Source organism: Thermobia domestica, chromosome 12, assembly GCF_964235325.1.
Source record: "Thermobia domestica chromosome 12, izTheDome1.hap1.1, whole genome shotgun sequence".
Taxonomy (NCBI): domain Eukaryota; kingdom Metazoa; phylum Arthropoda; class Insecta; order Zygentoma; family Lepismatidae; genus Thermobia; species Thermobia domestica.
In genome coordinates, this window is record NC_137465.1 from 204,456,072 (window position 1) to 204,480,378 (window position 24,307).

The 24,307-nt window shown below is 37.4% G+C and overlaps 1 protein-coding gene across 2 annotated transcripts in view; it reads right to left on the reverse strand.

Annotated features, from left to right (window-relative positions):
- The window catches only part of LOC145666957 (equilibrative nucleoside transporter 1-like), a 213,940-nt gene that overhangs the window by 126,201 nt on the left and 63,432 nt on the right, over window positions 1–24,307 (reverse strand). The window contains exon 1 of one of the 2 annotated variants that reach the window (XM_081734586.1): window positions 357–522. The exons of the other annotated variant lie outside the window; for it this stretch is intronic. The gene's annotated coding sequence lies outside the window, so the exon portion shown is untranslated. Of the gene's footprint in view, window positions 1–356; window positions 523–24,307 lie in introns of those variants that run through there. 2 annotated transcript variants of the gene reach the window in all.

The window sequence follows — 24,307 nt, forward strand, 5'->3', positions numbered from 1 at the left end:
TCATCAAGATTTTACGAATAGTTACACTTTTACGGACATTTTTCGTTTTTTTGGTTTAAACCAGTTGGTTTTTTTGAAAAAAAAAAGTTGGTTTAAACCAAGGTTTAAACCATGGTTTAAACCACCTTGATTTAAACCAGCCAACCCTGGAAGTTTGGATCTTTTTTTTACCTCTCTCTCTCTCTCCTTATTTTCGTGCCAAGTCACAGGTGTATTGTCAGTTCATCGTAAAGCAGGATCTCTTCAAAACACAACACACAAAAAAGTAAAACTTTTCTCACTAAGAGAGACCAACCACACAACATCTTAATTCCTTTAATTTGCTTCATCACTTTAAAATTTAACAGATTATTTACCTCTATCGTTCTATCAAGGAACACAGGGGAGCGTCTGACCAATCTTCCAAATTAACTCTGAATAATTAAAGGTGAATGGGTACAATGTCCACACAGAAACAAATTGCTACAACATAAAGTATTTGTTCTTCGTTTTATCGTATCCCACGTGCACCGTCACTCCACCAAGATTGCTGCCAAGAATGTGAATGCAACGTTTCAGAGCAAAAATATCAGCTCCACAATCCTCACAACGTTAATTGATAATCTGGTCAATTATTCACACGAAAGGTTTGTTCGTCATACTTTGCCACTTACGCACTGGCACTTAATAGTAAACAATAAACATAAGCTAACATTCCTTGATTTTTATTAACGTAGAGTGTGGTACTACCAATATTGCGCAATGACTCACACATACGTACGTTGGCAATAAACAAAGGCGTCGCTAAAATAACATCCGGTTGAAATAATTCGCATTGCTGAAATAACTTACGATAGTGAAAATGTCATATTTTCACTTTTTTTTTTCCAAGTATAGTGGAAGAAACAGTCCCGCAAAAATGTCTCAGTTTTAATTTTTCAGCCTTGCTGAACAAATATTAATTTGTAAGTTAATAAATATGGACAAATATTTTTTCATATAGCCCACCAAGTGCATGCATGCATTATCATGTTGCAAGCCGGCTCTGGTCCACTCCTTTCAATCATTTCTCGCCTCACGCTGTGACTTGCTGCTAAACTGACTCGTCACAAAACCTCCTCATTAAAAATATATCTGATTCGTGCCAAATAATACTTTCACTTGGAAAGCGAAAACGTCGCTTTCCCAAGACAGAAGCACGATTTGAGTATAAGATGTAGAAATGCTACTTCCTTAACTAGCAAAGTACTCCTAAATATTACTATTTTTATTCTGAATCCGATTTTAAACAATAAGTTCCATAGTATACATCAAGTAGTGTGAAAACTAATGAGCCTTTTCCGGCAGGCCTAACAACATTTGGCAGCTGACAGTTAAAGATGCAAGATGTGAAAAAAATGTTGGAATTCTAATAATCAAAAAGAATACGCTACATTTTACAATTTTATTTCCATAAAGATGATTCAGTCGCTTTGTTCTGGAAATTTTGATGTTCAAGATTCTGCTTGCAGTGGGTAACCAATCACAGATAAAGTTGAGCAAAACCGGCGCGGAAGTAATCGTGGCATCGCCAGACCAACAGTGTTAAATCATTTGGAGAAACTCGATATTTGAGTGTCACAAAAACATTAACTCGATCAAATTTCTATCTACGAATCCCTACTGAAATGCACCAGTACTCGACACATTTGAAGTGGTTGATTACGAGTGATGAAAAGTAGATAACCTACGACAATAATATGCGAAAATATTCGTGAGTAAGGCGAGGAAAGCTCCACAGTCAGTGGCAACGACCACATCGACGCCCACGAAAGTTATGATGTGCGTTTGGAGAAATTGGAAAGTATTCGTGTATCACGAACTGTTGCTGCCAGGCAGAACGATACACTTGAACCTGTACTGTCGACAATTAAAGCGACTTTAGCTAGCAATTCAAAAGAAACGACCAGAACAGTTTAACAGAAAGGATGTCGTGTAGCACAATGACGTCAGATCGCATACATCTTTAACGACCAGTCAGAAATTAAGATAATTTGGCTGAGAGGTTTTAATGAATTCACCGTATATCCCGGACCTCACACCGTCAGGCTATCATTTCTTTCGGTCTCTAAAAAAATCTTTGAATGTTATTACTTTTAAAAGAGGCCTGTGAAAACCACGTGCTTTTATTTTTTTAAAACGAGAAACCACATAAGTTCTATAGCGACGGGATTATGGTGTTGCTGGATAAATGAAAAAAAAAAGTCAAACAAAATGATACATATGTTGTTTCATTATGTTATTTTCAAATTATAATAAATATATTCTTAATTTTGATCTCCAAAGGCTCAATACCTTTTAGACAACCCGATAGCTTGAATGATGAGAAGGGACATTAATATGAACCCAATCGATCAATTAATGAATATCGAGGAATGTAAAGCAATCTTCTACACACGGAGGGGAAAATCAAAATAAATTACATTATCAGCTCAGTTCTTTTGTAACATGTCATCGTAGATGATTTAGTTATAACTAATCGTTGTTACACCTAAACACCTCAAAATCAATCACAATTTATGAGATCCGTCCGTAATCAAATAGGCTTGAAAAGATCGTACTTTCGTGTAGTATCGAGTAATATCTAGGATAAAAATTCAAATGCCTTCAAAAAAATTAATTTGCAATTTCATTATAATCACAAGTTCACACGTAAATACATATGATCCCACGCTGAATTCCCAGTTGTTGCCGTGTATCTATCACCCAGACATACGAAAGATATAATGAACATTTTAAATATTGAATATCGTAAACTAACCATAACGGATCCAAAGGTTCTAAAGTCCTCCCATACATCGTGGTCTACAAGTAAAAAAAAAAAAAAAAAAAAAAAAAAATTATTAGTTTTGTTATTTATTCTAATCATCTTAGTTTTATTTCTCTGTCCATTTCGTATTGCCTAATAACACAAGCAATTTTCTTTTTAAACACATTATTTCTTCTTTTAGCATCCAAGCACAATTACCTCTATCTATGGTGCATCATAATCCCCTGCATCTTCCTTTAGGATTACAGCTAGGTATATAGCATTCGGATAGCATTTACAAATCCCGCACTTGAATCTACTGTGCCAGCTTTCTAAAGCATGTGATCAGTGATTCTACAGGTATGCTGTTGTTCACAGCATTTCCGTATGCCTTTCACATATCATTTTTCATGCCAACTTAACAAAATGGTTGTTAAGTTTTGTCACTTATTCTACGCTAGTGAAGTTTCCATAATTTTCAGACGTCTTTTGGTGGAAAGTGTACCATTAAATGTATGGCTTAACTTCGTTGTCACCGTACAGGGCATGCGAGTACTAGCGAAATCATGTACTTTTCTCCATATGCATTGCTTGACATGAAAATTACAGGGTCGAAAAGTTTCGCAAGTTGCCTGGATCGCCGATACTTTCCGAGTTCACTTTCATTATCAGAAGCTCGCTATATGTTTTGTAGGAAAGGGGGTAGTAGAGTACACGGCTTATTGATAGCATGACCTCGACATGGATTGCATGAATTTGGAAGTGTTCAGGACAATTCAAATCTGATTCCCAAATATCCCTCAATCACTTCTCTTCCAAAGACACCACTGCCACATATTGCATACCACTGGAAAGGCAATTTCATCATCTTTCAAATCCGCTGTCTTACCTCTGTAGTATAAGTGCAAGATGAGCAATATGCAATATAAAGTAAAAATGGTTCACAACCTGTTGTTCTCAAACCGTTGAGATTAGGACCCATGTTCATATAATTTTTTTTGCTTAGGATCACCCATACTACTATTTTCCGAAGTATTGCCCCTTCTTCCTGGGATACCCTATATATATATGGTCTATTCAATAATTAACCGGAAAAGTATAAGAATTACAGAACTTCGACAAAGTTTGTGCTTCTTTGTTAGTTTTTGATGTGCTAGAACTATTATGAGATGGGGCTGTCACGCTTGAGTCGCGAATGGAATGCTGGGAATTGGTGCAATAAGATGGCGCCATCTTTGCAGGTTTGCACCAATGTGGAGCAGCGGAGTGTCATTAGCGACCATATTTGTCAAAAATAAATGTTGGGACCATAAGAGAGCAATGTTTGAACACTATATGCCGAGAGGTCAAAATGTAAACCTTATGCGTGAAAATTTGAAACGAGCAATTTTGATAAAGTGGAGTGGACTGATGTCCAGTGGCATCCTGTTACTATATGACAACGCGAGGCCACATACTGCTAAAATTATACTAGATATCATCAAAGACCTGAAGTTCGTCTGCTTGCCCCACCTCCTGTATTCCCTAGATATGGCACCTTCAGATTATCACATTTTTAACCCACTGAAAGAAGCTCTTAATGTTCAAGGTTCGCTGAAGTCCAGGTAGCATTGCACAACTGGTTACGCACACGCCCCCAAGAATTCTTAGCATGTGGAATTGAGAAGCTTGTCCAACGCTGGCATAAATGCATACAACTTGAAGGGGAAAGTGTTGTATTCCATTTTCATAATAGAGTATTAAAAATAAAAACATTTATTATTATTATTATTGAATGACCTTTGTATATAACTCCATGCCTAACACGACGAATGTAACTGGCAATCATAAAATACTTGAGTGTAGCTAGCGATCATAAAATATCTGAATCGAGATTTAACTTTTAACCTTTTGATTACCATGCTAGTTCAGCCCATTGGTACGGGCAGTTTTAGAAAAACGCAATTTCACAGTTATTTTCAAGTGCTCCTATCTCAAACAAGTAGGATAAGCAGAATAGACGAGAAATGTAGGAAAATGTATGATGTACGCACACTCAGTGAGCAAGGGACAAAGAAAATAGAAAATGACCTCCATAGACGATACTTATATTGCTCTGGCTCGCAGTGTGCTCCTTTTGTAAACTTCGCTATAATGAATTTTAGGAGATGGTGCATAAGTAAATAGAAAACTCGACTGATCTACAATCAGGCTTTAAATCTACTGAATTGGAATTTTTCTTTCGCTTCCTCTCTGTATATATATATATTTCCAAGCAGTGTGGAAGCCACTTTAAGTAATTGAACTCAGCGGTTCGCTACTCAGCTGAAAGCTCAATCAGACCAAGCCATAACTCACTGTAACTGAGCTCAGAAAATTACCAACACTGCTTGCAACCAGTTGAGTTGATTTTAGTTTAGCGTCCCTTTCAGCAGCGAGGCTATATGAGACGTGGACCTACTGATTAACGTGGAATCCGAACCACATGAGCTCCCGCCGAGAATCGAACCCGGGTCTTGCTTGCAACCAGAAAGAATGTCCAAAAAAAGTCTTCAGATGTGAGCTAATATGTATATACGCTATAAAAGAAGTAAAACCTTCCACAAATCTAGAAATACAGGGTATCCGGAATGGGACTGACGGTTTTTAAAAGTGTATAAATTTAATATTGTCAGAGATACAGAAGAAAAAAAAACTCATATTGAAGGAAAACTCAAAAAGCTTTGTTCAGCAAATTTTCATACTCGAACAACTACCGGTGACGGCGCTAGTATCGCCGATAAACAGATATGGCGTCGGCAGTCGAAAAGGCGCAATGAGTGTGGTGGTTTGCAGAGGCAGAAAGTGTTGTTCTCAAGTTAAACGAAACTTTCGACGTGTTTACCACAAGGATCCTCCATCACGCAACAGTATCCAGGCGTGGGAGGATAAATTTTTATCAACGGGGAGTGTAGTGAAACAACACATCGGTGGAAAATCGCGTGTGTCAAAAGAAAATGTGGAAGCAATAAGAGAATGTTTCTCACGTAGCCCGAGGAAGTCAATCCACGCAGCGAGCAGATAATTGGCAATTCCAAAGTCAACAGTGCACGATGTGGTACACAAACGATTACGTTTGCGCGAGTATTAGGTGCAATGGTTACAAGAAATTAAGCCCACGATAAGCCATAGAAAGCAGCATTTGCCACTGAAATTCTGGACAGGATTGATTATGACCATAATTTCCTATTGAACGTCGTTTTCTCTGATGAGGTAACTTTTCACTTGTCTGCTGTGTTAACAGGCACAATGTTTGGATGTGGGGATCTAAGAATCAGCATGTACATAGAACATTCTAGAGAGTCCCAAATTGAATGTTTGGTGTGCTTTAACACATTATGCAGTTATAGGCCCCTTCTTTTTAATAGAAAAAACCATAACAGGAAATGTGTTCTTAGACATGCTTCAACACTTCGCTGTTCCCCAGTTACAACATTTGCAACCTCAAGTGATATTCCAATTGGATGGTGCCCCGCCACATTGGAGCCTACAAGTGAGGGAGTGCCTTGATACTGAATTTCCTGGCCGTGATGAGCCAATTAGGTAGCCTCCACGCTCTCCTGATGTTACCCCCTGGACTACTTTCTGTGGGGGTATGTGAAAGACCTTGTGTATTCTGGTGAAAAGGTGCGTAATCTTGATGAACTGAAGAACCGTATTAGGAACGCGATTGCTTCAGTAACATCTCAGATGTTAAAGAATACGTGGAGAGATTGAGTTTAGGCTAGATATTGCAAGAGTTACAAATGGAGCTCACGTGGAGTTACACTGAGTTAGAATGACTTGTAAGACCAAATAAACTTTTTGAGTTCTCCTTTAAAACGCGTTTTTTTTTTCTGTATCTCTGACCATATTAAAACTATACACTTTTAAAAACCACCACTCCCATTCCGGACACCCTGTACATTTTGTCTTCTGTTCCTCTCTTGTGCAAAATATTTATAGAGGCCAATTCTGAAGGTAAAGATGCAACGCTATACAGTAAAATTAACCGCTGCTTTTCTGCATTTGAAGGAGAGGGGTGTGACGCAAACGAAATCAGAAGAAACTTATGATCATATTAAGCACTTCAAGGCCTCCATACGTCATCCCATTTGAAAGCGAAAGCCATGCTTGATGAAAGATGGAAGAGTAGGTGTTACCTCAGGAGAGATTATGGAAGTGGCCTGTAGTCTACTCTCAGCCACGTTACATAACAATTCACGTTCCACAACACAAGGTGGTGACCAAGGACATTTTCTTCATTGCTATTTATATTAATAAGAATTTTAGATGATATGCGCCACGACTCTTTTTTAAGTCTTGCAAAATAATGCCATACAGCTGTGTACTGTAGATGGTACATGAACTAAATGGAAATCTAACGTCCAGCTGCAATCACCATAGCAAACAAGACACACACACAATATAATACTAAGAGATGTGATATCTACAGTACCAGAGCGAGGGGAATGGGTGCCGAATCATGACCACCGACCATTAGCAGTATAATTTATTTAACGCTCTTTAAAATAATGATACGATGTGGTACCTCGATTCACGAATCTAATTCGTTTCCATCTCTACTCGGAACAAAATTAGAAAGGAATTGGCATTTAGGGGAAGACGCTATCTTGTTGCCACGTCGTGAATATTTCACTGAGGCTTCCCTTCAATTACCCTATCATTAAAGAGGATACTTAGTACTCAAAATGTGACAACATAACTCGTTTTCCTCAATTCATTCATTCATCTCAATTCATTTTTATTTTGCCACGAGTATAGTAAGTGTAATAGAAGGAAAACGGAAGCTATGTGGGTAACATATACGGAGTATATATGTGTATAGTAAACGGAGTATATATGTGGGTAACATATTCCATACTTTCTTCGCTCCATTGCTTCCTAGCAGTGTTGAATTCAAACATCCTGCTCAGGGTAAGCATTTCAATATGAGCGAAGTTATTTAAGAGGCTCGAGTACAAACTTCAACATGAATACTATTTTAACAAAAGAGACACTGACCAAAGCTTAAAACCCACTTTATTTTAAATTATAATTTGTAACTGTTTCGGATATCTAGCATATCCTTCTTCAGACACTATCGAAAATAAATGAAAATACAGACATATATATAAATATTGTTATGACAAAGTTTAAATTCTTTTAACAGACATATGTATAGTTATTGTTGTACTTTTTTATTTTTATTTATTTATTTATATTTTTTTATATAAATATTTTTATAAATTTTATATAAATTTTTATATAAATAATAGGAAAGAGAATGAAAGAAAGGATAAAACAACATGAAGATGATGTTAGGAGGAAGAAAGATACCAATGCCATATACAGTACAAACATGTTAAGGAGACGAATCACGGAATTAATTGGGATAAGACGGAAGTATTAGAGATGGAGAAAAGAATGATAATAAGGAAGTGGAAAGAAGCAGATTGGATAACGAAGGTAGGAAGAGATAAACTGATGAACTGGACAGGGGGCTTACCTATTAATAAATTATGGCAAGGAAGTTTGAATAGCATAGAGAAAAAGAAAATAAATAAAAAAAAAGACCCTTATAAGAACCAAAAATGAAGGAACGTGATTAGTTGGAAAGTGAAAACGAAGACTTATGGGATTGGCTGAAGGCCTCAGTAAATAGGAAGAAAAAATAATAATAATAATAAAAATAAAAATAAAAAATATATAAATAAATAAATAAAAATAAAAAAGTACAACAATAACTATACATATGTCTGTTAAAAGAATTTAAACTTTTTCATAATAATGACTATATATATGACGGTTAAATAATTTAAACTTTGTCATAACAATATTTATATATGTGTCTGTATTTTCATTTATTTTCGATAGTGTCTATGAAGAAGGATATGCTAGATATCCGAAACAGTTACAAATTATAATTTAAAATAAAGTGGGTTTTAAGCTTTGGTCAGTGTCTCTTTTGTTAAAATAATCAATCCAAAGCCATGAATAGTCTTACTAATGAATACTATAATGTATGTATATATATATATACATATATATACTGTATATATATGTGTGTGTGTGTGTGCGCGGCCGGATGTAGAGGGTTCTCACCTGCAGTGAGAACAGCAACACTTTCCAAAACTTTCTGGTGTGTTTCCGTTGCGGGTTAAAACAAAGGGGAGTTTTAGAAAAGCAATAGTTTAAGTCGATTTTCTGAAGGTTGAAGGAAAAAAAAATTCAACAAGCAAGACAATATAGCATGTCAAGTAGGAAAGAAAATAAAAGCCAGAAAGGGAGAAGAACAGTTTTTTCCTGCATGCCACTTGGTACACTCCTTGAAATACCTCTATTTGTTCTATGCATCAGCGTTGTCTGAAGTAAAAAAATATAACTTGTCACGTTGAAGAGTTTCAGTATGACTGATTATTATTTTGGTAGTCATTGTGCACCCCCCGTCAGAAAATCCTGGATCCAGCCCTGTAAATATATAGGTTGTACGACAATACATAGAATACATCGACAAACTGAAGGTGGTAATAGGCATGAAATTAAGCAAAATGGTCTAATAAATAAACGTATGTCGAAAGCAGCACTGTTTTCCCGTGAGAGGTGCTGATAAATGCTGAATATCTCATGAAGACGGAAAAATATTCCTGTCGGGTCAAAAGATTACACAGGAAGTAGATCCTGAGAAATACAATGACGTAGAGACGAGAGCGGAGCGGTTGCTGGGACAGGGGAATCCTTACAGACAGATGGAGAATCCACACATGCATTCCTCATCTGTAGTGATCTCCGTATCTAGGCGACCGGTCCGCTCGCATCTGAATGTCATTGCATTTGTCTAATGCGACTTTTTCTGTAATCTTTTGACCCGACAGCAGTATCTTTTCGCGTTCATGGGATATTCGGCATCTTATCAGTGGCTTCGTCAGTTTTTCAACGCTTTCTCACGTGAAAACGGCGCCGCTTTTGACCCATATATATATATATATATATATATATATATATATATATATATATATATATATATACGAGGGTTGGGGCAAAAGTCATGGCAACTATTTTTTTTCTTGCAGATACGTGAGCGGATCGCAAACTTCTATGTGTCGTGTGGAAGTTCTGCAAGCATAATGTGTATGCAGAACAACAGATGGCTCTGTGATAGCTGGTAGTAGCACAGCGAGGCCTGTGAAATCAGTCAGTTGGTGAGTATCGTGCGAGATGGAAGTAACCCGTGTTGAACATTGCGCTTCCATCAAAATAGCCGTTCTCCGAGTGTGAAATGCGATGTAATGTCACAGTGAATTAGTGTAAGCGCTTGGTAATAATGCCCTACCATACTGGACAGTAGCACAGTGGGTAGGAAAGTTTCAGCAAGGACTTGTGTCAATCAGTGATGAGCAATGTTCGGGACGACCTGTCAGTGCGCGGACCGACGTGTCACGTGTCGTCATCCACCCACCGTACTCTCCTGACATATCGTCCGATGACTTTGATCTCATTCGAAAGATTAAGGAACCACTATGTGGTAGGCGGTTTACAACACGCGAGGACATTGCTAATGCTGTGCGCGAACAGGTGACCCGATTCACACATGGTGTGGCAAATGCTGAGGCGGATGGTATTCAACGCCTCCCACATCGTTGGCAGCGCGTGGTGCAAGTAGCAGGGGACTACTTTGAGGGTTTCTATGCTCAGGTTTGTCATGTCAACTGTATGCGTACTGTGTTATCATTCTTTTGCACCGTGAAGGCCATATAGCCCTGTATACTACCGTCATAAATTAGTGTGTTACGATATTTCAGTGGTATTCATTGTCCACACATGTAGTTAACACCTTGTCCTCATGTATATGTCAGATTTTCCAACCGGACTGGTATCTTCAAGACAAAAAATAGTTGCCATGACTTTTGCCCCAACCCTCGTATATATATATACGAGAAGTCAAAAAGTTCACAAAATGTCGTTGTAGTTTGAATCTTATATCTGCTGCTGAATAGTATACAGTACAGCTCTTAGGTTTCCTAATTATGAACGTAACAAATGTTAACACGTCTTAACAGGCAGTATACGAATAGTGTAGCCGAACGGAGAATATGTAGTGATCAGTTGGTGCAATTTCACAAATCTAGCAACGCTCAACCATCAAGTTCATGACCAAATGGGAGAAAATCGGCTTCAGAGACTCTTAATAGCATTAAAAATAGTTCAGCATCAAGGAATGTTTGGCTCTTTCCAGAACTAAAAATGGGCCTCAAAGGTACCCGTTAAAGGAGAGATCAAAACGAACGCGACAACTGAACTTCCAAAGACACCAAAAGAAGACTTTCGCTGGGGTTTCCAGTAATCGCAGGATCACTGAAACAAGTATGTGTGTGTTCCGAAGATACCTCCTTTGAAAGCGATTAAGTTAAATGTGTACCTATATTTTGTGGTAATAAAGAGCTTCAACACAATTTCGGGAAACTTTTGACTGCCCATCGTACATATATTGATCATTTTCTTATTGATTTCTAAACCCCAGACAGAATAGGAAGAAGTTAAAAATTTATACCAAAAATAACGTATCTTTTTTGTTTTTTCTCATTACAATTTCAATAAAATGCGTATCCTAACGAGAGAAGGAGGTTCCCGTATTTTAAATAAATCTATTATTTTCGTGCGAAGCTCGGGCATTTCAGCTAGCCTACATACATTCACAATATAATATTGAAGAATCATACGTACGCACTATGAGAGAGATATATATTTTAAGTCTCTCACAAGTAAAATTTTGTTGCCACACGTTGTGGAAATTGAGATGCAGCGCGAGTTTAATTACTGTAGGCGGATGTTCATTTCTTCAGCGATTTGTCTTCTTCCCGTTAATGAAGATGCTCTTCTCCATTTTCCACGCTACAAGACTAATTAAAATCCAACGGAAAAGATGCTTTCCACATTGAGTTCACCATTTGAGAGACTAATGGCTCATCTTCATTAGAATACACCCACCGCATTCTGCTCATAGAGGAGCCAAATAGAAATAGTGAAAATAACTCACAGCTGCTGCTAAGGCGTGCGCCGAATTTTGAGTATGTCCCTTTGTTTCCACTATAGATAACACGGAAGTCTTTCTATTTATTTGTAAATAATTACTTCCTACTTATACTTTCTTAAAGCAGTTCGCTACACAAAATCAAAGAAATGTAACTTTTTTTTTTTTTTTTATGGACTAGCTGAACCTGCGCTCTCTACACAACGCGTCATTCACACATAAGCATGAAATCTCCTTGTCATTCCTCACAACATCTGTACACGTCCCTTTATAGACACAAGTGAAGCACGTCTTGATAAAAATCGGAAAGGGGTATCGAAAACGGGAGATTTTTTTCGCTTATTTTTTCAATATCTCGCACCGTTTGCAAGATTTGAGCCTACTTCCAGTTGGAGCTTCTAATTCATGTATGATCAGTGGTTTCTTTCTTCTTGCATGCAATATGTAATAAGCAAATACATTATACACAATTAATTATAATGTCAGTGATATATGGTGTTCATTGGGCAAAACACTCAAAAAATAAAGATTCATCTTAGACGGAGAAATGATTATTCTTCGTTTTCCCATCATCATTTGGCCATGATACAAACGCCGAAGGAATATACTAACCCCATATACAAATGTGTGGTGATGGAATATATAACTCGTAGGATATGATGTTTTTTTTTTTTTAATTCTAATACTTCCAGCATATCCCTAAAAATGTAATAAAGCAATAACGGTCATTTTTTTTAAATATTCAATTGAAAGTGAACAAACAATCTACACAAAATTTGCAATCGATCAGTGAAAACGGCATCTTCCGAGATATTGTCAAAAGAATTGGCCACAAACATATAAACCTAGCATTTTAATATACAGGGTGGCCCAAAAGTAGGTATACACACCTGCATTGATCACGTATGACATTTTAATTTATTAAGATAATGAATTTATTTGGTTCGGTCTCTTCCAAGCTTCAGGTGTAAGTGAAAAGAAAGTAAGAACAAGGAATGAAGAAACTAAGTCAATAAATGTATAGATAACAAGTAAATGATATAAAATATCATGAACCGATTAGTACAGGACTGTATACCTACTTTTGGGCCACTCTGTATAGATAACAAAATGCAAAACACTTGTGTTCATTATTTATAACCGAAGTAAACAATATTTCTGACATAAAACAATACAGGATTGCCATCCCTTCATGATGAATGGTTCTGTTTCGGCCTCACATGTGGTTCAATTACAGCACGGAAATCTAATTTTGTCCTTTTAGATGCATGTTTTATTCTCAACAACACAGACCAACATTTTTTTTTTTTTTAATAATCTTGAATCGTGCGCCAAACTAGCCATGTAAGCGGAAGGCTGAATGAGAATGATGGCTTGCTGAAGTTGTCAATGTAATTGACAGATTGAAGTTTATCCCTTTTTCAGTATCGAGGCTCTATGAGACAGGACTTCTTGTTTCAACTTGGTTCCGAATCATTAGGGGTTCTGAAACAATGGATACGTTCTTGTTTTTCCTTTAAAATATCGAGGGGTGATATAAGAGGTGTTGTGAGATAAAGAAAACATGTGCCCAGAATGATGGTAGCTTTAGAGTTTTGTTTTAGGTCTTTATACAACGACGAGGATATGAAGAGCAGAACCTACTACAGAAGGTTTTTCAGCTTAAATCGAGATTTTAACAGGTACTTACTTTACGCCAGCACTGTGGACTATTGCCCACTGAAGCAAACAAATGAAGCATGGGCAAGGAAACTCGACCCCATTCCCCTCTGAAAGTTTTCCAGAGATCGGCAACGGTGTGCGGACGCCGATGTTGGAGATGTCTTTTCAACAGGCCACAGCCGCAGAAGCCCACTGGACTAGCAGCAGGGCTCTTCACAGGAACAACACCTATTCTAATTTCCGTTTCATATCCTGATAAAAACTCACGAGATATTCTGGCTGTACGACTTGAAGCGTTTTCCACATGGGTCCTCACCTGGTTAGCATCCGCACCGTATAATTGTGAGGTGTCAATCCTTAAGATAGCAATACATTCAATCGCCATAACTGTGTGTACTGGGCAAGAGATAATCCCTATCTTATGGAAGAACGACCTGTTAATCTTCCTGCGTTATCCGTGTGGTGTGGTATGTATTTGAGAGGACTTGTCAGGCCATTATTTTTATTTATTATTATTATTATATTTTTTGAAAGAACAGTGACAGGTGAAGAGTGTCTTAAAATGTTGCAGGAAAAAATGTGCCAGATGTTCATCAACTGTACCCAGATGATTTTTTTTAACAATACGGCGCACCGCCACATTACCATCGAGATATACGGACAATTCCCGAATGAAATACTTGTTGAGAGGTGGACAAACTGACGAGGAAATGTTGAGTATCACTCAGATCTCAAAATCTAACGCCCTTAGACTTCTTTCTGTGGGAACTCTGAAGAGCACCGTCTACGACACAAAACGTATGCTGGATGCCATGAGAGGCGATTGAGACTCCCTGTGATTCTAATCCAATGGAAATAAAATCACATGTTTGTCGGTCACAGTGTTGCCGACGATATATTGCTTGCTGCCAATGGAGGGCATTTTGAACATGTTCCACATAATAGCATTATCAGTAATGTTTTATGATATAAAGAAGATCATATTTATTTGTTTATTTTGCATCAAGTTATTGAAGGTCAGTGTAAACTTATTTTTGAGACTTCTACACTAAGTGATCAAAAATATCCGGACACCTGGCTGAAAATGACTTACAAGTTCGTGGCGCCCTCCATTGGTACTGCTGGAATTCAATATGATGTTGGCCTACCCTTAGCCTTGATGACAGCTTCCACTCTCGCAGGCATACTTTCAATCAGGTGCTGGAAGGTTTCTTGGGGAATGGCAGCATATTCTTCACGGAGTGCTGAACTGAGGAAAGGTATCGATGTAGGTCAGTGAGGCCTGGCACGAAGTCGGCGTTCCAAAACATCCCAAAGGTGTTCTATAGGATTTAAGTCAGGGCTCTGTGCAGGCCAGTCCATTACAGGGATGTTATGGTCGTGTAACCACTCCGCCACAGGCCGTGCAGTATGAACAGGTGCTTGATCGTGTTGAAAGATGCAATCGCCGTCCCCGAATTGCTCTTCAACAGCGAGAAACAAGAAGGTACTTAAAACCTCAATGTATGCCTGCGTTGTGAGAACGCCACGCAAAGCAACAAGGGGTGCAAGCCCTCTCCAAGAAAAACACGACCACACCATAACACCACCACCTCCCAATTTTACTGCTGGTACTATACACGCTGACAGATGACGTTCACCGGGCATTCGCCAAACCCACACAACGTTTTTCCACTATTTAATCGTCCAATGTTTACGCTCCTTACACCAAGCAAGGCGTCGTTTGGCATCTACTTGCGTGATGTGTGGCTTATGAGCAGCCGCTCGACGATGAAATCCAAGTTTTCTCACCTCACGCCTAACTGTCATAGTACTTGGAGTGGATTCTGATTCAGTTTAGAATTCCTGTGTGATGGTCTGGATAGATGTCTGCTTATTACACTTTACGACCCTCTTCAACTGTTGGCGGTCTCTGTCAATCAACAGACGAGGTCGGCCTGTACGCTTTTGTGCTGTACGTGTCCCTTCACGTTTCCACTTCACTATCACATCAGACACAGTGGACCTAGGGATGTTTAGGAGTTTGGAAATCTTGCGTACAGACTTCTGACACAAGTGACACCCAATCACCTGACCACGTTCGAAGTCCGTGAGTTCCGCGGAGCGCCCCATTCTGCTTTCTCACGACGTCAAATGACTACTGAGGTCGCTGATAATGAGTACCTGGCAGTGCAATGCACCTAATATGAAAGACGTATGTTTTGAGGGGTGTCCGGATACTTTTGATCACATATTTTACATGATTTTTGCTAGTCAGCTCAAATGTCGTTGAGCTGGGTGCTACAGGTTAACCAAGTCTCTCCGACAGAATGCAATACTTTCGCCTTATCCATTCTTCGACCAAAACTGTGATGTTCGGTATTACCCCGTTTCCCCATGTGAAAACCAGATGACGAAATGTCAACAAAGAGAGAGAATAATGCTGGAAGGCTACGAAGAGGAAGAGCAACTGGCTATGACATTATTAAAGAAGAAGCTGTATTCTGAAGGGCGTCACAGAAAATATAGTGTAACGAAAATGCTGCGGAAAAACTACATCAAGTGATAGATGAAGATGCTAGCTGAGAACCTAGTGCATGGAAAGAATTCATTTGTGAAGTGCATAGTATTATTAGTGGTGTTTTTTTTTTTTTCTGAGAAGTTAGTATTAGCGCGTAAGTTCTTCATAGTGGTGAGCTTTGTGTAACTTTCAAACATACAGTGTGACGCATGACGAGCTTAAGAATAGGCTGATGTACAATATCCTCACCGTTTCAACAATGAAACCAGGAATGAATACAAAATGTTCTGTTAGGACTTTGGAAAAGTCCAATGGAAATGCTTGAGACGCTGAAAAAATGTTTAACGGGACAACGGCCTTTCTCGCTGCCGTGTTCTGCATAAGATGTTCAGTGCTAGTAGAGTGCGGAAGATGGGTGCCCAGGGAAGCAGGTCTACCTGAACAACTGAAATGACTGACAAAGTTCGGGATATTTTCAATGACTGAAATGCAAGTCTCAAGGCATCAAATTCGTGGAGGTTAAGACGGAGACCTGTTCTCCAAATAATAACAACAGATTTAAAGGTGAAGAAGCTGTATGCATGTTCATGACACACAACAGACTATTTGTTTGCGAGGTTTTGGAACAAAAAGTATTTTGCGTTATTACACCTCGCATGCTTGCCAGATCTATCTAACTGTCATTACTTTCTCTCCAAATTAAAAGCACCACTGAAGGGTTGCTGTTTCCACATCCAGAAAGCAGTGACGATGACCTTAAATACCATTACATTCCAAGACTTCCAGAAGCCATTCTATGACTTACTGGACCGCATAAAGCTGTATGGACAAAGAAAGCATTTCACTGTTAATAAACCAAGATAAATTTACTCCACTTCTTATTTATTTATATTTTACAGACCGAATCTCATGTCCTAATTGCCACACTATGTATAACTTGTACCACCTCTGAATAATGGAAAATAATGATAATAACTCATCAGCATCATAGGTATTCCGCCATCATTGGCAGATCATTCGCCGCAACTGAGAAGCTTCTATGCTCCACGGTCTTCCTGTAACCTCTTCGTCTTCGTGTACGATTTTTCTGTTTTTATATCATGAAACAGTTTCTTCTTAGCCAATGTCCCAAGCAGTTTATCTTTCTCTTAGTAATATCTAAAATTGTTCTTTTCTCCCCCATCATTTCTAACACCCTCTCATTCGTTTTCCGCTAGACCCGACTAAGTCTCTCCATTCTTCCCCACACCTACATTTCGAAAGCTTCCAGTCGTTTTTCACCATTTTTGAGTAATGTTCATGTTTCTGTCCCATACAGTACAGTAAAGTATTTCATGAGTCTTCTCTACTCTTTATTCGAGGTCCCAGAAAATAGTCTTTTCTTTCCCCTAAATTCTTCTTTCACTATTCCTATTCTTGCTTTTATTTCATGTCCGCACTTCATATCATCACTAAAGCGGCCCATACACGTAAACACATGCCTGAAGAAACAGCCCGACTTGTATGAAAAATGATAAAACCACAGGCAAGTTGATCGTGTATGGCCTCGTTCATTCATGTTGAAAGTTTTCAAAATCTTCTGAAAACATGTTTGATGTTTTTGCCGTTCTGCATGCATGTTTACCGTGTATGGGCTCGTTCATGCAAGGTGACTGTTTTATATTTAGGTCCGCCAATCACGACAGCGGAAGAAATCACGTGAGTCTCTCCTCCGTCGCATGCCAAGGTCGTGCAGTTGCAGAAAGAAAAAGCACGCGTTTCCTCGTCCTCCACATTTCTCAAACTACTTTCAGTATGTTGGACAGCACGTTGGTACGTGTGTGGGCAAAAAATTCTTTCAAGATGCATGATGAAAGAAACCTTTCATACATGTTGGTAATGCAAGTGCGTGCGTCTATGGCGCGCTTAATACTACCCAGGTATCGAAAACTAGTCTGATGATGAGTGATATAATTAATTTTTCCTACTTTTTTTTAGACAGTATTTATTTTAAAAACTTTTGATTAAAAAATAAAAACTTCAAGAAGAATTTTTTTTCTCGCAAACAATTACCTGGTAACAAGATAAATCACTCGCCACGTAACTAAATCATCAGTCAACGTACGGGATTGGGAGAGCTCGTTGTGTCCTTCTATTCAAGCTATCAATCAACCCATTGAATACTGGATAAACGGTACGAGTGTACATGAAGGAAATGTCACTTCTCTTCTGCTTCAACATATCAAAACAACAACTGAATACTGATAGCCTCTGTAATTATCCATTCACCCCACAAACGAATTCCAATAAATCAATGTCCACATTCTTACGTGGATTTTAGCAAGAGCACAGTCTAACTAAATGCTAACTTACAATTTAATCTAAATTTCTTTCAATACTTAACATTTTAAAGTGCATCCATCACAATCTGAGGTGGGAACTTTTACACACGAAAAGGCGTATCATAAGTCCGTATTAGATAAATATCAATGGCTCACTCTAGATCTCAGATGTTCATATAAAAGCCCACAAGCATGTTCATGAATACAACATGTCTAGTGTCTAAAGTCTAAGCTCAAGCAATTGTATTTTTGAACCAATAAAAATTTATTAAATCTGGACATCAATGCATGGCTAAAGTAGAACATCCACTGGGTGTCTATTTCAGGACACGCATATTGTCTGGAATATGGAATAAAGACGACCCAATTCCAAAGGCGGAAAAAATGCATAAAATTGAAGTATATAACATTAGAATGCATGGCATGAATCAAGCTGACCCGTAGGTCTTTCCTTAGAAGGGAGAAAAACAAGCGTTGCAATAGTTTAATTCATATTTATTATTATATTTTTCAAAGTATTTGTTCTCACTGAATGCTTCTACTTTAACCTTTTTTGAAATATATTCATTTAAGTTCTTACGTCAAAGGCCAAAATACAAAACTCTAATTTAATACTTAAGATAACCCCATAAAATAACCAAACATTGAAAGATTAACATGGCACGGCACTCCTTCTACATATTTTTGTCCTCAAAATTTGCTTGGCGAGGAGTCCTAAATGATTGTAAGAGTTGAAACATATTTTGACAGCAGAGGACGAAAACTACAGTTAAAATCTGAACCACTCATTCACTCGATCTTACCATTGGGAATCGAATCCGGACATAATCCATCAAAGTCCTCCCTAGTACTAGACCAGGGGGAGGGCTCTGGTTCAAGAATCCATTTACGTAGTCCCTGTTTATCATTTTCCCAGAAGTTTTATATAGTGCTACATTAGAGTACATAATTTAATTATTTGTTAAAGTATCATCTACTTGATTGCCAATCACATACACAAAAGGAAGGATCTGTACGTATATATTCATGACATACATTGCAAAACGTTTTTAAAAATCCGTATTGAGTTCAACCCTCAGTTCGTAACAGAGGTGATATGTAACACCATACTGGATTATTTTCTTGTTTAATGCTAAAATACTATTGTCAGATATTCACGACTTCACGTAAACTCCGGAAATAATCATGTTTATTAGCGCGTATGTGTTATTTGTTCGTATCTCCTTTCTGTAGAGAATTGTCGAAGTGTTGGGATGAATGGTTACCTGTGTTACCATTCGCGTTCGTACATTTCTTCAATATAATCATTGAACATTTGTTTTTACGTACAACTGCAACTACGAACGTATGTTATCTTAACTTTGAGAAATGTGTTTCTTCTGAGTTAGGAGAAGATTGAGTGAAACACTGATGAGGTTTTTACTAATGAACAGGACAATCTTAAAGTATAGTTTGCGTCAGAGTGGAAATACATGTATCGGATTCAGAGGCTGAAGTGATTATTCAGGCAATATCATGAAACGAAATTAAATTTTTGAGCGTATCCGTGAGCGTAAGTCCCACGATTATGCCATTAAGGCTAAGGGAGACGAGTGAATGATAATGGAAGAACTGGTGGAATGAGAAAGTGGGAGGAAATGTGAGTACACTGAGAAAACCCACGACTTACCTGGCCGGGGATCGAAAAAGGGACCACACGAACCACAGGTAAGAGCTTTACCACTTAAAGAAACTTCCTGACTTACTTCAATCATTTTTCAGTACTACTAGACACGGCAGGGACACGAACACAGAAACATCGAGGACAGTTAAAATTCCACTCTTGCTACTACAGACGTGCATGTATAGTGTTGAGGTGTTACCATCCGAGGGTATTTAGTATGTTACCAATGGAGGGCTAGAACTGTATATAGTTAGTGACTCAAATTGTTGTTGGGGTCGCGGTGGCTCAGTGGTAGAGCGTTCATCTCCGGTGCTAGGGATCCCTGGTTCCATTCCATCTTGCGCTGTGTGGACTTTATGGTGGACAAACACCGTGCGCGTGGGTTTTCTAGAGGTTCTCCCGTTTCCTCCCACTTTCTTCATTCCACCATTTCACTCCTCTCTTATCATCACCGTCTCCTTTAGCCTAACCCGCATAACCGTGGGACGTAAAACTTTAAGATTTCATTTCATTTTCAAATTGTTGTTTTGCTGGTTTGGTTTCTCTCACATATAGTCTACTGCTATGACACTGGTAGACGGAGTGGCTTGCCCTATATTGTGTCGGTCGGTGTGTGATTTGTTTTCACGTGGATCAAGTTGTAAGGATGAAAGTAAAAATAGCATACGAAGCTTTTTCGCCTCTTGTCATCGGAGTGACGTCATACACTTCGGCAACTTTGTCTCAATGGGTTCTTTTATAAGGCGGCTCGGCTATTTTTAGAAGTCGCAATCACGTAAACTTCTCCAATCTGCACCAAATATATTGTATTAGCATATGAAGTGCTTTTATAGTATAAAGTGCTGTTTACCTCTCCATTGAATGTGACTAATATTATGAACTTTCAAATTGAAATGAAGATGCATAAAATGTGCTTATTTTGCTTTGAATTTTGTAGTGTTTGTTTCAGAAATGCAAAAGAAAGATCCGACGTTTACAATGTCGATTAAAGTAGGCTATCAAAAGTTTAGATTTAATTTTGTGGGAAAGTGACATCGATAATAATAATAATAATAATAATAATAATAATAATAATAATAATAATAATAATAATAATAATAATAATAATGTTAGTTTTATCGTTGTAACCTACAGGGAAGAAAACTTCAAAATCTCCTCATTCTGGTGAACCATTCAGAAGCGCACCTACAGGAGTGTCCACAAGTATGGACCCTCCCCGAAAACTTCTTAACAACATTTGTTCACTTTCTCAGTCAAACATTGTTGTTTAACAGGAAAATGACTGATGTAGGATAAACATTTGATCTTACTTTTCATCTGTACTTTTATAAAAAACAATCTAGCTAGTTTTATTGGGCCTTATGCAGAGACGTTCTGACGTGTGATTAGTGCCATACTCAAGAGTTCGACTAACATATCGTCGGTCCAATGCCAAAACCGCGAATGTGAAAATTTTGCTATTATCACCTTAGTGCAGTTTCATGTTATTTGGGGCACACAGATTCCAATGTCAAAGTCCCATTTGTGAAATATGAGTATATTAGAAGTTATCGTAAATTCCTAAAACATGTACCTAAGTCTATATACTGATTTTTCGGAGTAAGTTGAATATTAAAATGGTTATAACTCAAAATCAAATTTAGCACATTCCCCCAACCCTCAAACCTTGGACCCTTCTCAACAAATATATATATATATATATATATATATATATATATATATATATATATATATATATATATATATATATAGTGTTGTAAATAGAAAAAAAACGTTCGTATTTTTTCAGAAATTTACGTTTTTTTTAGAAAAAAAAACATTGCCTCTCGGTTTTTTTTCTAAATTTCGTTTTTTTTTTTAAATAGTCATTTGTAATGCATCTTACGTCCATTTAAGTATGAAATATTTTTATGTAGGTGTAATCACCGTAAAATGCAACATAAATTAAACACTAAATACTGATACGCTACAAATATTTTACAATTTATATGAATATCATACCTATAAACAATTCGGGTTTCAGCAGTTTTCATTAATATCAACTAAGAAATAAGAGTAGAAATGAAATTTTGTTTGTTTGTTTGTTTGTTTTTTTTTTTTTTCGTGAAAGCATGCTTTAATATATACGAAAATAATGTCACGTACAGTATAAAATTCAAATAACTTGTCTAAAGGTAAAAACTAATGTTAATTTGCCTTATAGTATTTTTAAATAATTTGTCGAGTAGATATAGGCCTATATGATATACAGAGTCGGCTCTACCATATCTGTAACACGTGCATTTGCATTGAGCGGCAATTTTCGAGGGTCCGGCAAAATCTGTTATAAGTAGAGACAGGATGTTTAGGCATTAAAAACTTGGAAAATAGGCAGGCAAAAAGGCACTTAAAATTTAAAAAATAAGCAGTAAATAGGCATCAATACAATTTTAAAAAATAGATTCGTCATAAATAGTGTTCAAAAAATAAAGCAATATACCTGTTTGTTAATGTCTTCTTTCACTCTATATGTAAAATGAGAGAGAGAGAGAGATTGTAATGTACCACGTGCTTGTGTTATTTACAGTATATAAATTATATATATTTCCCAATTAAATCTTATTTCAAAGAAAATGCATAGAATACGTAACATTAGGCACTAAAGCAATTATTTAGGCAATGAGGGGCGAAATAGGCAAAATAGGCAAAATAAAGTTGGCTTAAATCGAAACTATAATCCCCGATATAAACTTTAGAACGTTATTTTTGATCATATCTTTAGCACTGAAGAATAGGCATTTTGCCTAACATCCGGTCTCTCGTTATAAGTATATTATTTAAATTGAATATTTCTTGTTGGAAACAGACTTCATGATGATGGTCTGGCCTACATGAATACTACATTCATAAATTATGTTTAGATTGCATTAGTTTAAGGTCACATGGACAATGCTAAAGCAAATGGTCGAATCAATCCGAGCACAAATTGCTTGATTGTTTTCAAATGCAAGAATTCAATTCTCGAATAGTAGCGAATATCTGTTCTATTTAGTAAGCTATCACAGTTTTGATATGACAACTAGTCTTGTTTTTGTCAGAAACAAGTTTCTTACCATTGAAGATAGAAACAAGTTTTTCTTTTTTAAATGTTAATAGATGTAGAAGAAAAATCAAGAAATAAAGATAAAATAACTAGTTGCACTGGAATTGCAAACCCATACATTGGAATTGAAGCTCAATATTGAATTCTATAAAAAGGATTACCATTTTTCTTCTGCAGATGTGTTTGTTTTATCTTTCACTAGCATAATAGATTAATATTTAAAGAAAAAAAAGACACAACGGGATTGCATTTTTAGTAAGTATTTAAGCCTTTCTGAGTGCGACTACACTTACCCTCCCCTTCGTTGTTCACGCTGGAGTAGCATACGTAAAATCATGCCTTTTAAGATTTGTTCTTTCTGGAGAAAGGGGGAGGCGGCAAATTATGACATTGCACGGGGCGACAAATTGCCTAGGGCCGGCCGTGTGTATGATGATGAAAGTTACTAGTTGATAATAATGGCACGTCTTGTATATGTATATATAAGACATGAATATAGGATGACTCAATTTGAAGTAATGCAGGGTGTTTCAAAATTAATACTAGGGTTTTGAAACCTTGTAGTGTCTATTACAATTAACTTACAATTATAAATATTATATCAAATGGAAGAGCAACTCAAACTGTTTTGTACGCACGCACGTGCATGCATTGTTTCTTCTGTCTGCCGTTAGAAAGAGCAAGTAGCAAACATGGAGACTAGAGAGCAGAAAGCTTTTTGTGTTTTAATAAAGACTAAATCTGTACAGAGCAACCGTCTGTGTGAAGAATATTAAGAAGACGCTTGCAACTACGTCCATATCGTTTGCAGTTGCTACAGGTCTAAAGCCTACAGACTACGGTTTACGTGCCAATTTCGCAAGTGAAATATTGCTGCATAACAATGAAGATTTTCTGGATCGTGTCGTCTTCGGTGATAATTGACATTTCACCTAAGAGCTAATGTGAACACTCATAATGTTTGCATCTGGCCGTCAGCAAATCCTCAGGAGATGATATAGTTGAAACGAGACTCTCCTAAATTGAATGTGTTTTGTGCCATATGGCGGAAAGTTTATGGACCTTTCTCGCCTATCGACTAGATGTGCACCGTGTGACGAATGAATCTCACATTGAACACTTGTAGTAAAGACTGTTTGAGGTGCTCTTTTACTTGATACATTGCTTATAATTGTACGTAAAATGTAATAAGTACTACGAAGACTTAAAACCCCGATATTCATTTTGAAACACCCTGCATTTCTCACTAACTGTGTGGGAACTAAGATGTAAAAAGGAGAGAAA